Raw genomic sequence first — 15,939 nt, 5'->3', positions numbered from 1 at the left:
GTAATTGGCCTGGTGCAAGAACATGACAGTATTTTCTCATCCTATCAGGACTCGGATATTTTGGGAGCTGGTATATAAAGCTCGCAGCACACAGTGTCTTTTGGACATTAGGAACAGGTTCATGTCAGAAATCAGTGTACTTTGCTATTTTAGTAGTTGCTATAGTTGCAGCATGAATGATTTTTCTTGCCCTGCACGGTTCGGGGTGGCATTTCATTACAGTTCATATGTATATTTTTATTATTTGAGTGCAGATGGACATATTTAAAGTAATTAACATGGTGATATAAGTCTTGTAAAGAAGCCTTTAGCAAATAAACAACGAATCAATAAATCACATCAATGCAGGCCTTGTTTAGCTTTCATTAAATACTCGCAGACTTCTATGGTGCAGGATTGAGCTCTGTCCAAGCAAATTTCAGATTCGCTAGATGATAAAATGTTATATTTGGGCTCTGAAATAAGAAGCATTCCGTGCGCTGAATGATCTATGTGTTGAAAGGAACAGCCCTTCTGCCTCATGCAGTTAACGGCAAAAAGTCCAGTAACATCTATAACTAGTATTAAATCAGAGCAAATAGCATTTAAACGGAGCTGTAAAAAGCTAAGCTGGAAGGGGGCCAATATTGCAATTAATATTCTGTACAGAATTACACCACTCGCTGATTATAGCAAACCTCATTCGGACCATTTGATAAAGCTGGAGTGTTTTTTTCCATAGCTGCCGTCACTGTTTTCATCCGAAGTAACTGTAACTACTGAGAAGGAAAAACGACGACAACAAAAAAAACCCAGCATGACGGTAGCCCAAAATTTGTCCTAAAAAAGTGCATAATGAGAAATTCTAATAACTGAAGGTTCATTTTAAACCTTCGGAATAAACAGCGCTACGCAACCTTTACTGCATTAATCCACGGCTGCTTTCACAGAGTTCCCAAAGTCAGATTTTCTAACTTCTACTCTTATTACAATTCTTCTTAAACACCCGTTGACTTCAGAAATCAATGGTATTTCTATATAGCAAATTCTTTGGTAGAGATGGGCGAGGGGATCATGTTGTTATTGATAAAACTGACTTCTACCATGAGGAAAGTCGGGTTTTTGTTTTCCGTTTTATTCTGTAACAGACACACACACAAAAACCCCTCAGCAGTCTGCAGGCTCGTTTCAGCACTTGGTTGGTCACACAAGCTTCATTTGGCACAAAGCAGCATCCCTGGCCGATGCGGGGCCGTGCTGCGCCTGCCCGGGCAGTGCTGTCCCAAAATGTCCTGATGTCTCCAGAGCTGTGCTGCGAGAGCTGCAGCACTCGAATGGCCCTGGATTGCTGTGCAAAATTATGTCCCCAAACTTATCTCCATGTATTGTGTCAAATACCAAAAATATCAGGGGCTGATGACAACAGGAATTATTTCTGAGGGACTGACGTGGTGCATAGATGGGGCATTGTGAGAGCTTTTTTTTTTTTTTCCTCCCTCTTGCTCGCTCTTGCAACATGCCGGTGGAGGTGGCGGGAAAGGAGGGAACATTTTGGTCTTCCTGACTTCAGCATGTGAGTAACCGAGCTCTCCGAGGCAGCAGCGTTGAAGCAGCTTTCTTTTTTCCAAGCAGCATTTTGTGACAGTATAGCCAGAGGGGTTTAGATTAATGAAGTGAAATTTTTTTTGTAGCAAACAAGTTTTTTTTTTTTTATTGGGGTAGGAACGTGAATTCAGCAGAGAAAAGAAACAGCAGCTGCAATGGCTGGAAGTTAAAAGTCAAGTTAGAAAAGAAGTGTTTGCTTCCAACAGAGCGTGTGTGTTTGTTTGCGTGTATTTGCTGCTGGAAGAATTGGTGCAGGGGAGAGCTCAGAGGTCCTTGCGTGAAGATGGGGCTATCATCTCCTCCAAAAGATGCACCTTCTCCAAAAGCTGCAGTCCCAGAGCTGCTGCTGCAGCAGCTCGTGTCCGTGGCCATGGAGTGGACTCTGCTGTGCATCACACAAAAGGTGACGCTACAAAAGACCATAGCGGTCCCTTGCCTCCAAAACTTCAGAGTAATCCTTCCTAGAGGGTTTTTTTCCCCTGCTGAGCTCATCAAAGCTCCTGCCCTCGCAACAAGCCACACACCTCCACACTCAAGTTTAAATTTCCTGCAGGTGCCATGGGACGTCCCCGGCTGAGAGCGGGGCACCACGCGCTGAGTCAACGCGCCGAGGGAGGCTGGTGCCCGGGTGCCTCCGTGGGCAGCCCGCGGCAGGATTACGTCTGCTCTCGGAGAACTTCTCACCCACGTTTCCTGCACGAATCCCGGGTGAGAGTGGCGGTCGTGCAAGGGCACGGGGGAAGCCAGCAGCGTGGGAAGGCATGACAGCGCATGGTGGATCCCATCCTGCCTTGTTGGGCAGCTGGTACGATAAACGTTCTGTTCCCTGCCCGCCATCCACGTACACAGCCCATTGCTGGAAATACGGCCTCTTTTTTGGACTGAGTACCAGGTATTTTCCCCTTTTCCCTTCCAGGATATTGCTTACCCTATCCTTTGCCATATGGGTTAGAAGCTGTTGGCTTCGTGCTTGCATGGGGGATGCCGGCCTCACATCTCCTGGCTTCTGACCATCTCCTCTCCCCATACCCTCAGAGTGAGAGAGAATACAAATGTTACAGCTGCTTTTCCCTGCATCCATAGTGCATTTCTGAAGGGAGGCTCTTAGCGTCCCTTTTTGCGGCCCAACATTTACTTGTGCCCCATGCTGGATCCCATCAGCCACAGCCTTCAATTCAGAGCCATTAAAAAGCTCCATAAGCAGAGAAAAGGTTTCAAGACCACGTCACAGGGCACAGGAGGAACTAGCAGGTGTCGGTCACAACAAATTTCCTCTAAGATCTTATTCCTGGCAGCGTGAGTGCTGCTCTCCAAGGCTGCCCAGGGTGCTGCAGAAGAGGCTATTTGCACAGCAGGGCACTGCACTGAGCCTGTGTTCTATAAAGCTAAGCTTAAAGGACTTGGGATAAACTTGCCCGAGCTTGGGGAACAGGGCACGACCGAGCTGTGCCAAGTGAAGGTTCACGTTTTGGTGGAGCCCGCCTAAAGTGGTTGCTGTTAACTGGAGTTACCGGTGCAGTGTCAGTGCTTTCTACGAAGGAAGCGCGAGTACGGCCGCACTTTGCTCACGAGAAGGGTGAGGCATCCTACTTAGATTTAGCAAACCAAACCTTCTGCAGGGCTTTGAGAAGCTGCAAAGCACAAAGTTTGTAGCAACCTCAGGGTGGGGAGGTGTCTGGGGCTGCGATTCTTTGCCTCTTTTTTTTTTTTTTTTTGGGCGGCTCCGTCACTGCTTTTGTCTTGGTCTACAACATGGGAAGGCCTGCAGAGCATCAATGAAATAAATTGGAAAAGCTCCTTAGAGAAAGGCAGACAATTATTGCTATCAGTGTGGCTGAAAGTGAAAAGGCTGAAGAAACCTTTGGCCCCCATGGGGAGGGGACCATCTTCTTGTTTTTCTGATACTCTTCAAAAGAAACAAACAGCTGCTTTTCATTTTCTGTGTTAACCAGCACTGTGGCTTCAGCAGGGGTCAGTGATGGGGCTGCCACAGCCATCGCGATGCTGCGTGAAGCCGAGCTGAGCCCCGTGTCCGGGGCTGTCGGTGGCACCGTTCAGCAAAAGCCTCCAGCCAAAAGCACCCAGGAGCAGGGAGAAGGGCTGGGGCACAGTAGTGGGAAAATGTCCTGAATATTAATTTTTATTTAAAAAAACCAACAACACAAATCCAGCTTGTTTTAAAGCTGGATTGCCTTTTTAGCCATCGTTAGAATGAAAGCAATTGGGCACCTATTAATTCCTATTCCCATACTGGGGCACTGAACCTCTGTTTGCACTAAGAGAGAGCCAACGCTGAGCACGGTGCAAAGGATAAACGACCCTTTTCTATTATTCTGTAGAAAAATACACTCTTACAGTCTTCTGTAAAAATACCTTTGGGCAAAACACATTATTTTGACTTTGGACAACATCATTCACGAAATGCTACGCCACAAGTTTGGTCTGAAGGAAACCACACACGATTTGACTCTTTTTATCTCGTATCAGCGGCGGAGAGCTCGGTGCGGTTACAGTTCTCCTCATTTCTGAGAAGAGAGGATCATATTTAATCATTGTGTCAGTTGGCACAAACACCGTGTTTGTAGTGAAATGCTAAAAAACAGCACATTTATCTTTCCCTTGATCAAGATTTGTACGATAGAAGCTCTTAACGTTAAAACTCATCAGTAATGAAACATTTGAAGGGCTCAGCTACCCAGCTTGTTTACTGTAACTTATTTTAAAGAATGGTCTGACCTCTCCTGCCTAATATAACAAATACAATACTAGTAATCTCCACCCAAGGGCATTCGTTCCTTGGCAGACTTCGCTTTGGCTCTAAGATATTATTCCTGAAGTTTTGGGGGGAGGTTGACAACGACTAACTTACTTGCTTCACTGAGCAGCACATTTCAAAATCCAGAGTGCCTATAGGGGTTGCCTCATAGCACGTCCTTACCAGCTGCACAAGTGGAGAAGCCAAGAGTAATTTGGAGGGAAAGAGAGATTTTGAAGCCCGGGGAGAACACTGTGATTCCCCATCTGACCCATTCCAGAAGGGCCAGAGAATTTCACCCGCTGTTTCCTGCAGCGAGCCGCTCACGTCTGCTCGGAGCACTGCAAATCTCAGAGATACGCTATTGCATACGGCGATATTACAACACCCGCTACTTAAATGGCCCTAGTATTGACCTGCCCTGATTCATATTATTTTATTGGCACTGACTTGTGCTGTGGTATCGAGAAGCCCCAAGCACAGAAAAGCCTCCCCTGCGCCACAAAGTGAACAAGCGCCAAAGAGAAAAGTCAGTCCTTGCCCTAAAGAGCTCAATTATCACTCACTTTTAAATCTAGCTGGGTTTTAATCTCTTTTGTAGGGCCAACGTCTGTACAATAATGCCCAACTTGCATGGAAGTGTCAGTGATAGCAAAGGCTGAGAGCTCAGGGAGACAGGCAATGCCATTGGTGCAATGCAATGAGTTTTGTTTGTGCTCAGACTGCAATTTCAAACATGACAGTACGCTTGAAGAATTGCTTTTCTGCAGAAAAGGCTATCTGAGCTCTCAGAAAACCAAGAGGAGGAGCTGACAATGACAGGGTCTCTCTGCCTGGCACCCAGGCACTGCAGGGATGGGGTCTGTCATGTCCTTCTCCAGCAGCATCTCCCCCGGCCACAGCAGCATCCTCCAAATCAGCTCCAAAGGAAAAAAAAGGAGCCTTGCTAATAGTCACTCCGATTCACGCTGTGTCAGCTCAGCCCCTGCATCAGGTGCTGTACAGCAGCTCACGGTTCATGGGACCATTGCTTTCGTAGAGGTTTGAGTTTCTGTGGTTTCTAACGACTTGTTCAGTTGATATGAAATTGTGGAGGAGTTGAAAACTCAGCTGTGCTCTTGGCAAAACCCAAGCCAAACAGCCAAACGTAAAGCCAATACACAAGGCAGTGCTAAGCCTGCACCGTGTCCCTGAAACAACCCGTTATGCCCCTGAAGCTGCCTGTTTTCATCCTGCCACCGAAATCCAATTGCTACCCTGGTGCCAGTGACTCCCTGAAGGTGTACAGCGATGTTCTGCCGGATTATCCCTTTGGAGAAGCACCTGGGATGAAAAATTGAGCTGCTTCTCTGCTGCCACAAGCCCATTTACTTAGGAAGCGCTGCCACACGGCCAAAGGCACGGGCAGTGACAAGATGGAAAAGGCAAAGCATTGTCATCGCATCTCGTAGCAACCCTCCCCACACCACAGCTGATCTAACAGCATCATAGGAGGGATGGGGTTGGCTTACAAGCAAAAAAACCCCAATCAAACAAAAACACCCACATGAACTCACGCTAGGACAGCTTGTGAGATTTATAGCAGTTGGGTAACCCTGCAAGCAGTTGCCTCACGCTTTGTTCTCCCCCCTTTGTAAGGCTGAAGCCTTGGACGGGCTTTCCTGTGAGGTTTAACTGGGGCATGCTTGTTTTGTGCCATTTGTTGCTGAGCTAGTGATGGTTTCTCTTGTATTTATACATACATGATATGTATTTATACACACAACAAGGGGCTTTGAGGCATTTCCCCCCCCAAAAAATATATTGAAACATTTCATTCCAAAAACCTGTGCTATGGCTAAATAGCTTCTCTTTGCACAGATGTCTCTGTCTATAGCATCAAGAGCCCTTCTCCTATTGTCGCCTTCCTCCAATGCACCTCTCGGATAAAATCCTGGGGTTTATATATGTGTGTGTGTTCACATGCATGTAAGTATAGGCTATATATGGATGCTTTTTATATATATATATAAAATTTAATCAGAATGCAATGACTTAGCTATGCTTGCTTTAAAAATGAAGTACCAATAAAAGATGAGTTATGATGTTATAAATCTCTATTAGTCAGGAAACTGGACCTTTGCTACTATTAACAATTGTAGCACCTCATACTTACTGCCCATGACAGTATTTTATAGAAAAGCAGAAAGGACTGAGTAAAATAAAAAAAAAAAAAAAAAAAATCCCAACCTGAGGCCAGCACAGGCAGCTTTTTCACTTGCTGCTCACAAGGAGGAAAACAACTTTCATTTACTTGGCGGCTGCAAGGGAGCAGGTGTGCAGCGAGCAGCCGACCGAGCTGGAGCTGAGTTTCATGGCTTGACTTTCAGGGAAATGGGACCAGAGATGTGCACGTATCTCGGTTTCACTGGCTGGATGGCATTTTATTGTAACCTGGAAGCTTTTCTCTCTCTGGAGGCTTTTCCCTCTCTTGTCTTGGTGCATTTCAGAAGAAGGGAACTGAATGTCTCCCATTAGAGTAAATGGAGAGCTAATGCTCATATGGTTGATTTAATACTTTGATACTCTGTTGATTGAACCCAGATACAAATCCTAAAGACAAAGCCATACATACTGAAGCATTAAAAATGCTTTATTTCATCTGTCATCCTGCATTGAAGTACTCTGAGCGTCTCAGGAAATCTTAAGCTTCTTTGGACATGGCCATTTGGGTTGGATTGCCAAAGGAGCGTCTACAAAGATCCAGGATAAATCTACCCCACAAAAAAATCATTGCTGTGCTATAGCCCCCAGGCTGGGAACCCAGGAATAGGGCAGCTCAAGCAAATGTTGGTCAAAATTAAAAAAAAATGAAAAACAAAACTTGGGGGGAAGGAAGGGGTTGGCCAAACACGTCTTGAAGTTTTTTCTGCAGGTGGCTTCAGTTTCAAAGCCACTTGCGTCCTTTACTACAGAGTATGTGGCTGTCCACAGCCCCTTGAGGTTTACTGATCGACTGTTAAGCTGCTGGAGCTAATAGCAGGGCTTTATACAGACGAGCTATGGAGAGACCTGACAGTTGAGAGGCCTGCAAAACAGCCTGGGTGGATTCAATTACAGCTTCAAGATGAGCAAGTAAAGCAACAACAAAGGACAGTAGCTTCAGCCTTTGAAATGCCAGCTTACAGGATGAAGGCAGTAAAAAATAATACTTTGTTAACTTCTTGTTTAGGAAAAAAAAGCAGAACACTTCCTTTAATGACACATTAGCTGACAGTGGTGCTTTTATAACTTTCGTAGTCACCGATGAATCACTGGATGGAAGCACAGGGACAGACTGTTCCCATCTAAAGGTTGCCATCCTGGTGGTTCACCGTCACCTGAAACAAGGTGCTTCTCTTGCTCTTGCTCTCTCTCATGTCATCATCATCAGCAATTCAGCTGGTCCAAGCTCTTGCAGGGCTGATCAGCCCAAGATTGCTTCTGATAACCCTGGAGGGTTGTGTGTCACCAGCAGAGCCATGGGTGAAGGCAGCTCCATCCCCAGACCAGGTTCTGGACTCTCAACGCCCTCACTGCCAGCGTCACGGCCGTGTCACTACCACCACAGCTCATGCTTCCCACCATGGCAAGCCAAGGTGTCTCTGGAGCTTATCAGGCTTCTCTTCCGTTGTATTCCCTCCTAATGCAGTTCATATGTTTAGACATTTCCCTTCGCAGGCATTCGTTCTTTCCAAATTCCTTACATTTTAGATTATATATCCTTGTTTTTGATCTTGTGCATTAAAAATGCTTTCATTCGAAGCTTAATAGTGAGGGCTCAGTGCATCTGCCAGAGTTCCTGGCACAGCTAGTGTCCTGCAGGAGCAATTACTTTCCAGTGAGTCTCTAAAATTGCTTATTTACTTTCACTTGTATGCCAAAAATACTTTAAAATCAGGACAGTTTTTTCCAGTTACACAATCACCAGAAATATCTTGAATCCATACACTTCCACTGTGGTTCAATAGTCAATCTGAAAATAGTCAGAACAGTTTATAAAGTATGTAAAAAGTGTTCTCTCCCAGAATTATGGCTTCAGAAGCACAGCTCCATGTGTCCAAGTCAACGAATGCTACAAAGCAAAATCAGTTCCCCCTCTTTTATAACAACATGGGGAAAAGAGACGGCAAACGCAAGGGCAGCCAGTCTCTGCTGCTCTTCAGCAGCTTCCTGAGTGGAATTATCGCAGCCAACCACTTCTAGAAAGTCCTTTCATGTCTGTTCATGTAGGGTTTATTTACTGCTCTTGGCAAAACAAAACGACAGTTGATTTCTGACAAGCTGTGAGATTTAGGATATGTTTCCATCAGAGCTTTTTAATTAATTATAGTGAACGTAGAACATTAGTGTGGGACAGTAGCTGCTCCTTCCCTTTTTGATTTATCAAAAGCACTGATAAAACCTAGTTTTTGATAATCTTAGTTTGAGTATCAGATCCTCTCCCCTCCCTGTCTTGAGGGCACAGGTAACAAGATGTACAACTATCTTCTAGAGATCTCAAAGCGCTTTGCAAATTGAGGGCTCCATTTGTTTTCCTTACTCATGCATATTTTAAATTCCCTTTTAAGTTTCAACGGTTTGCATGGGTGTAATTCAGAGCAGACTGGGGCCTTGCATATTTTGCATACCAGCGAGTTATGTGAGTCCAATTTCTGAGAAAAAGATTATACGAGCATTATGATGCAGTTGAGGAGTAACTGGCTGGAAAAAAAAAAAAATTACAACAAAACCAGAAGGATTTACTTTGTAATTTTAAGCGCATGTTCACAAATGAAAGCAAGCATTCTGTCCATCAACAATGACCAGAACGGAATCAGCCTTTCTCCAAACCTACTGAAGAACCATGGTCATAATTTGTAGGTTTAAGTTACTGGCACTCTTTTTTTTTTTTTTTTTTAATATATATATATATATATATATATATATAAGGCATCTAGACTTTAAATGATATTGCAAAAGTAGAAATAGCATGATAAACCTTCAAAGCTGAAATAAAAAAGAACCTGTGTTTTAACTTAGTGTTGAGTATTTATACAGCCGGCACCATTTAGTCCGGCATGTTTGAATGAGTGCAAGTCTGTGGTTGCAGTTGTGTATAAAAATATTGTAGCCTGCTCCTGCTTTAGGAACTAAACTTCAGTTCCCAATAGCTCCCTCTGTAATTCTCTTTCCAAATAAAAGGAGGAACTATTCCTGGCTCGTAACGGTGTATTTCTGTGGCTTCTTGAACTATAATGAAGGCAGTCTGGAATGTTAAAAATTACATACTTAATGCCAGTTCTTAACCCACGGTAATTTAGGCTTTAAATGTTTTGAAGTTTACATTTTGAGTCTGTTATTGTACAACTTTTTAATTAAAATGTTGCTGTAGTCCAGATCACTAATGCTTCTTGCTCAAAGATCCATTAACATCTATCTTAAAACCACTACTTAGGGAGTTTGATAATTTTGGTATTGAGGGCTAAGGCCATCTGCTTGGAAAATTATTTGGTTTTTATTTGGCTCCTTCTAATTGTAGAAATTCAAAGACATCTTTGATATCCACTGGATTCCAACAACGGAAACATCAGTTCTCTTTCTGTAAACGCTTCAGTGCTTGTCTCTACTGTAGACTAAATCTTGATGCAGTTCAAGAAATAATCTGCCAAGCTTGTCACTGATGAATCAGGTTCGGATTTTCCCTGTGCACTGTAGAGACAATATGTACCATTGATGCTCATTATCATCTCTATGTTTTCCCATTGAAATGCTACTAAATAAATCAGAAAAATGTGACAAGCTCATTTGGGGCTTCTAGATGTCATCATAACCCCATAAAAGCTATTCTTAGGATGAATAGCACCATGGACTCTTCTTGTTATGATCTGTAGCGGAGAGTCTATAGACATTTATGCCCTGAAATATGCCTTCACGTTTACATCCTATGTACAAAGTAACCTGACTTTCGCTCTCAGCTTAAGTTAAAAATCATCTCATGCTATGTGTAAACAGTGGGGATTGAGTACAGTATCAGCGAGAGATACAAAACCTGAAAGTTAACATCACAAGGCTGAGGTTTTGGTGGGGTTTGGGGTTTTTTTTGGGGGGGGGGAGGTCCCTCCTAAAGCCAGTGTTGGAGCTGGCCTGGTTTTTGAAGGAGATTCCCTCAAGGATTTCTCAGCAAGGCCCCTGGAAACATATCAACTGGCTATAGGAGTAACTCAGCAGGATAGCAATGGCTTTGTGATAATTTTGCATATTGAGGGGGAAGTCAGAGCTTTCCAGCTGAAAAAGACCTGTGTGCTTCCTTGTGCCAAATAACTCAGCGATTTAATCACATTTAGTCCACGTTTAGATTCCTCTTTGGCCTGAGACACTTGAATACATATCATGTGTGCGTGTGTGCGTGCGTAAACATATACATACCTCTCTGCAGGACACTATTTTAGTCCCGAGACATTGGCCAGCCCACAGTGGCAGTCTCTGAAGTCCTCCACCTGAAGCAGGTCTGCTTTGTCTGACAACTCATTAAAACCTACAGAACCTTGTAGCAGGAGGACTCCAAAATGTGAGATGAGACACGGACACTGCAGTCCTGGAAAGCAGCTTTCTAACAGCAGGAAGCACCTTGTCCCCCTTGAGCCTGTATAATGTACATTTATACAGCTATTATTCTATTTACATTTACTAATTATTGTACAATAATAACAATTTCCAGCATAGCATCCATGGGATTCTTATGCAACTCCCTCCATGCACTGCAAATGGCCCCTAAGAGCTTAGAGAAACCTCTGGGCAGCTCTAAGTAAGCAAGGAAACAAAATCCTTTCTTATCTCAAACCCCAAGCCCACAGTCAGTCAGGCAAATGGTACACTGAAAAATACAGTGGACCTCATTAGTTTCTGACTGTGTTGCCTGTGGAGGCTTCAGACCTTGACTTTTATCACCCTACACCTTGACATTATGTACCAAGAGAAGCAAACCCCTCTGACATGTCAACTCGAATAAGCTCTCTTCATACCAGCCACATGCTTTTATCCACAGTGCATCTCCTGACGTAACATGGTATTCTGCACCATACCTTATTTTTAGCTATGAATTTTGTTTTTCAGGTGTAAGTAAAATGAGGTGTTATTATTTCCACATAATCAAGGCAAAAACAGTTTCACTTTCTTTGAAGCTTTTTATCTCCCTACAACTGGATTTGAATCTCTGACTTCATCACCACAACCCCAGAGCCATAACCACAAGGCCACATGGTCCCAGAGCTGTTTTTGGAGGTGGTAGTGATGTGAGTTATTTTAGATGCTGCTAGCTATAAATTTCAGTTATATTTGAAGGAGGGTAAGTTAGCTTTGAAAGTCCTTGGTGAGTCTGTCCTTCAGTGACTAGTGGGCAATTACTGAGGCCACTGGCAAGAGCTCGAATGGAAGGCTGTCCTGCAGTTTCTACCATAAACCACCAAGTACAAACAAACAGCAATTGTGAACGACAGTTAAACTAATTGTTCTTGTTGGTATTACTATCCCAAGACGGGTTGTGACGCAGAAAGTCAATCTGCACAAAGTCAGTTTTTCATTACGGCGAGCTCCAAATAGCATCAAAACAAGTCAATTTTAGACAACTTGACTGCACGTGATAAACGCACCCCAACCACCTTGATTCTTTTTTAAAAAGGCTTCACCCTGACCCTTCAGTTCATGATGCATTTTTGCACTTTTGGTTTCCTGCCTGAAAATAAACGTGAATCTGCTATTGCATACCACTTGTTCCATAAACTACGCAGGTAAGTGCTGTGAGCTATGATTGTAACTACAAAACTTACATTTGCAAAATAAAGATCACCTGCCAAAATGATACGCTGAATTTAAAAGACTCGCTTGCCAAGATTCATTCAAAGGAGGGTGCCCCTGGCACAGCCAAAGCCCAATTGTTGGGTATGATATGAGATAAAAGCCCCAAACAAACAACGAATGAACAGCAGAATGAGTTGCTAAAAGCTACAAAATGTGGGATTCAGCTCTTTCACATCTAGAAACTGTTTACATTTTTCTTTTCTCATAAGAGTAATTTTCAACTGCAAAATTTAACCACATCTGTGTGAAATGTAGATAACTGGGAGTAAAATGATTTCAATCTGAATAAGGGTCATCTGAGAGATGGTGGTAGTTACTCATTCAAGATCGTGCTTGATATACCCAGCTCCCAGTTCAGTATTTCATTGTCACTGGTGTAGCAAAGCACAGCTGCTTGAGCAGCGTTACTGAGACCAGTAAAACAGACATTAATTTTACTCTCTTCCTCATGACATAGATGACCTTTCCCATTGGAGATGCTCTCGCACAATAGCCAAGCTCCAAGGGAAAGTCAGAGGGCAAAAATGCTGCTGGCATACAAAACCAACAGAGATGGTCAACCTTGAAAACAGAATAATTACTTTTTTCTTTCTATCATCAGGCATAGCCTAGCAGCTCAGGGCACGACTGAAGAGACTGAAGGACTGAAGAGAATCCTTTAACGAGGAAAAAGAAAATAGGAGGGCATTCCACAAATCTGTAGAGCTGGAATGGTATTAACTGCAATTGCCTTTAGCTGTCTAAGAACTGGCCATATCATCCCAGGGTGCAATGAATTCTCCATCACTCTTTCCTTTAAGTACAAACAGAGCCTTACAATTTCTTAGCCTACATGCTCAAGCTGTGGATGATTAAAACTGGGGGGGAGCAGAATAAACACACCTTATTGCCCAGCTAGCAAGAAAATGGGCAGTCAGGGAAATCCTCCTGCTCCAGTGAACCTGCTCCTGACGACCGTGCTTGTCCCTCCAGTGTCTGGGATAAATACTGGGACTAGAGAGGCCAGGTAGGTGTTACAGATGACTCTTGTTCATGCCCAGGGCAATAAATAACCCTTAAGGCGAAGCTGACCCAGACAAAGATGAGACTACTGGAAATACTCCTAGAAAATCAGAAAATCATGTAAGTCTAATATTCTGGAGTTATCATCTATGATTCCAAGTCAGTATTACTGACAGACATGAGAAGTCACTTCATGGTAAGATTTCTTAGAATAGTGTAAAACGTCAACTCAGGAGAAAATAGCATTCTCTGCACCAAAGGTCACATCTATTCTGATACTTGAAAGCATTTTTGGAAGCAGGAGTCCCTCTGGAATTGCAGTGAAAAGCCTGCAAGAAAAAATAAAATATGAAGGACTAACATTACACATAAAACGCATGGGTAAAGGCACCGATAAAGTGCAACTGACCTCTTCTGTTGCCCCTTTGGAAAGCAGAAGTCAGTTGTGCCTGTTATAACTATTATTCAATAGTTGGGGAATGGCAGCGTTTAGAGAGTTGGGCTCAGCACTGGACACAGGCCTTTTACTGAAGAACTCACAACAGCCATTTTGTCCTGGTTTCCAGGAAGGAAAGGTTGCTCCTGGAGCCTAAGAAAACTGTCACAAAAATCTCGAAGGAAAAAGGAAAAAAAACCCCAAACCTCCAAACAAACAACGAAAACATTTCACTAGAACCCATCTTTGGAAAAATATAAAAATATTTTTCCATCCAGAGAAATAACTATAAATAATGTTTGAACTATTAAAAGGGTGAACGCAGAAAAAGGCTATTTACATAGGAGCATTTTGTGCTGTTTCAGTCTAATTTGTCACCGATGTAGGAGCCTCATACGTTAGCTGGAGGAAATCCAGAGCTTTCAAAGGTTTTCTGTCAGGGCTTGAAAAGTTGCCAGTTTTTTTAATGGAGCCGAGCAGTCTCAGGCCTGTTGTTCTCAGAGATTTTGTGAGCCAGGGCCGCATGTTAGCAGGAAACAGAGCCAAGTGGGCTTCCTGAGCGTCTGAGAGAGGAAACACTGTAATAAGCATGGAGGCTGTGGTTAAAAATAACTCTGGTATATAAAGGCTGCAAAGGATCCCCTCTCGCTCATACACGCCGCTGCCTCTTGGCTGGCTGCTTCACGCTGATTTCATGTGAATGAGACGCATTGCCCTCTCATCGGAGCAGGTGGTTTTTAAGCAGAAGAAGACAGAAAACAGTCCGCGAAGAAGTCGAGCACAAGATAGCCCTTATTTTGCATGTTTTCGGCAAGCAGGATCCTAGGCTTTATTTCAAGAGCGTCGTCAGGCTGAGCTAAGCTGCAGCTACGGACACAGCTTCGGTATCTAACTTTAGGCTGAAGTAAAAGTTATGTTGAAAAATAACTCGCTTTTCTGTGATATGAAACTTAAAAAAAGGGAACAGGGTGAATCATGCAAGCTCTTGAGCAATAGGAGAAAGGGCCCCCAAAATTGTTACCACCAGCCCAATGTGGCTTGTACCACTTCTGCTACAGAAGCTTTAATCCCACCCTGTGCCCCCCTCGCCCGGCGTTGGCCAACTGGAGGAGCTAAATGTGGCAACCACTCGCTGAAAGGATTGGCCCACGATGGTGGCATCAATCAGTGTTTTGCAGTCCCCATGCACTGGTTTCTCACTGAGCCGAAGACTGCCTGCTTCTCCTCACCAAACTAATTTTGCATAGAATTAGACCCATCTCTTTTCTTTCAAAGGCAGTGATTTTCCTTGCAAATGTGGGATAAAAAACACACTGGTTGTTTGGCAAATCAAGGCACCCTTTTCCCTGCTGTAACCTGACACTAACATCCATACTGAACTCCATTCTGAGCACTTCTTTGTAGCCCACATTATGCTGTAATTGGCAAAACACATTCTTCCCAGGCTTGTATTTTTATTGCAAACATTTATTTGGCACTTTATGTGGCAAATGAAAAGAAAATTTCACAACTCATTCTACAAAGTTGCATTGTATTAGGCTGTCCCTTGAAAAGCATTTTATTGCTCAAGAATAGCTGTAACCGCTCAAGGGATTTCAACAGCATTATTCTCTTAAACTATAATTGCTGTATATACTATAGCACTAAATATTAATAATTTTGATCAGTATCAACCCTGATGACTGGCACTTAATTCTGTCCTAGACCTTATTGTCAGCAATAAGTGTGACATTCCTTGAAGGCATATCAGCTGAACAATTCGGAGTAAATTTTCAGGTGCCTGAAAAAATAAGCTGAAGTTTCATTTCTGAATAGAAAGCACTGTCTACGAGACACAAAGGACTGTCCCTAAGATCAGATGTACCCAGGGGTTTAAATATATAAATATCCTAAAAGGTACGCATTAATAGCTCAAGAAAAAAAGTGGTCACAACAATGGACATAAGAGTCTGGAAAAAAGTCTGTCCCAAAATATCCCACTGAAGTTTCAAAGCTTAATCATAATGATATAACTAATTGTGATTATGGAAAAAAGTATATACCATTCTGAATACTTCAGTGATCTAAGTCTGAAAAGGACTTCACAGTCCAGGAAGACAAATGAGATCAGCTGCTCTATACATACAGCCTATCATGCAAAGATGCCCGTCTTCCTCTCACTGGTTAATTCACTAAGCTCTGATTCATACTTCCATGTATTCAGACAGGGAAAGTAATTCCAGGCAGCGAGCAATACCAATTAACAGTGTCACAGTTAATGAAATGCTTGCTCCAGTATTTCCCATTACTCAACTCCAGGACATAT

The sequence above is a fragment of the Aquila chrysaetos genome, chromosome 12 (genome assembly GCF_900496995.4).
Source record: "Aquila chrysaetos chrysaetos chromosome 12, bAquChr1.4, whole genome shotgun sequence".
Taxonomy (NCBI): Eukaryota; Metazoa; Chordata; class Aves; order Accipitriformes; family Accipitridae; genus Aquila; species Aquila chrysaetos.
Note: the sequence above shows the minus strand (reverse complement) of the source record.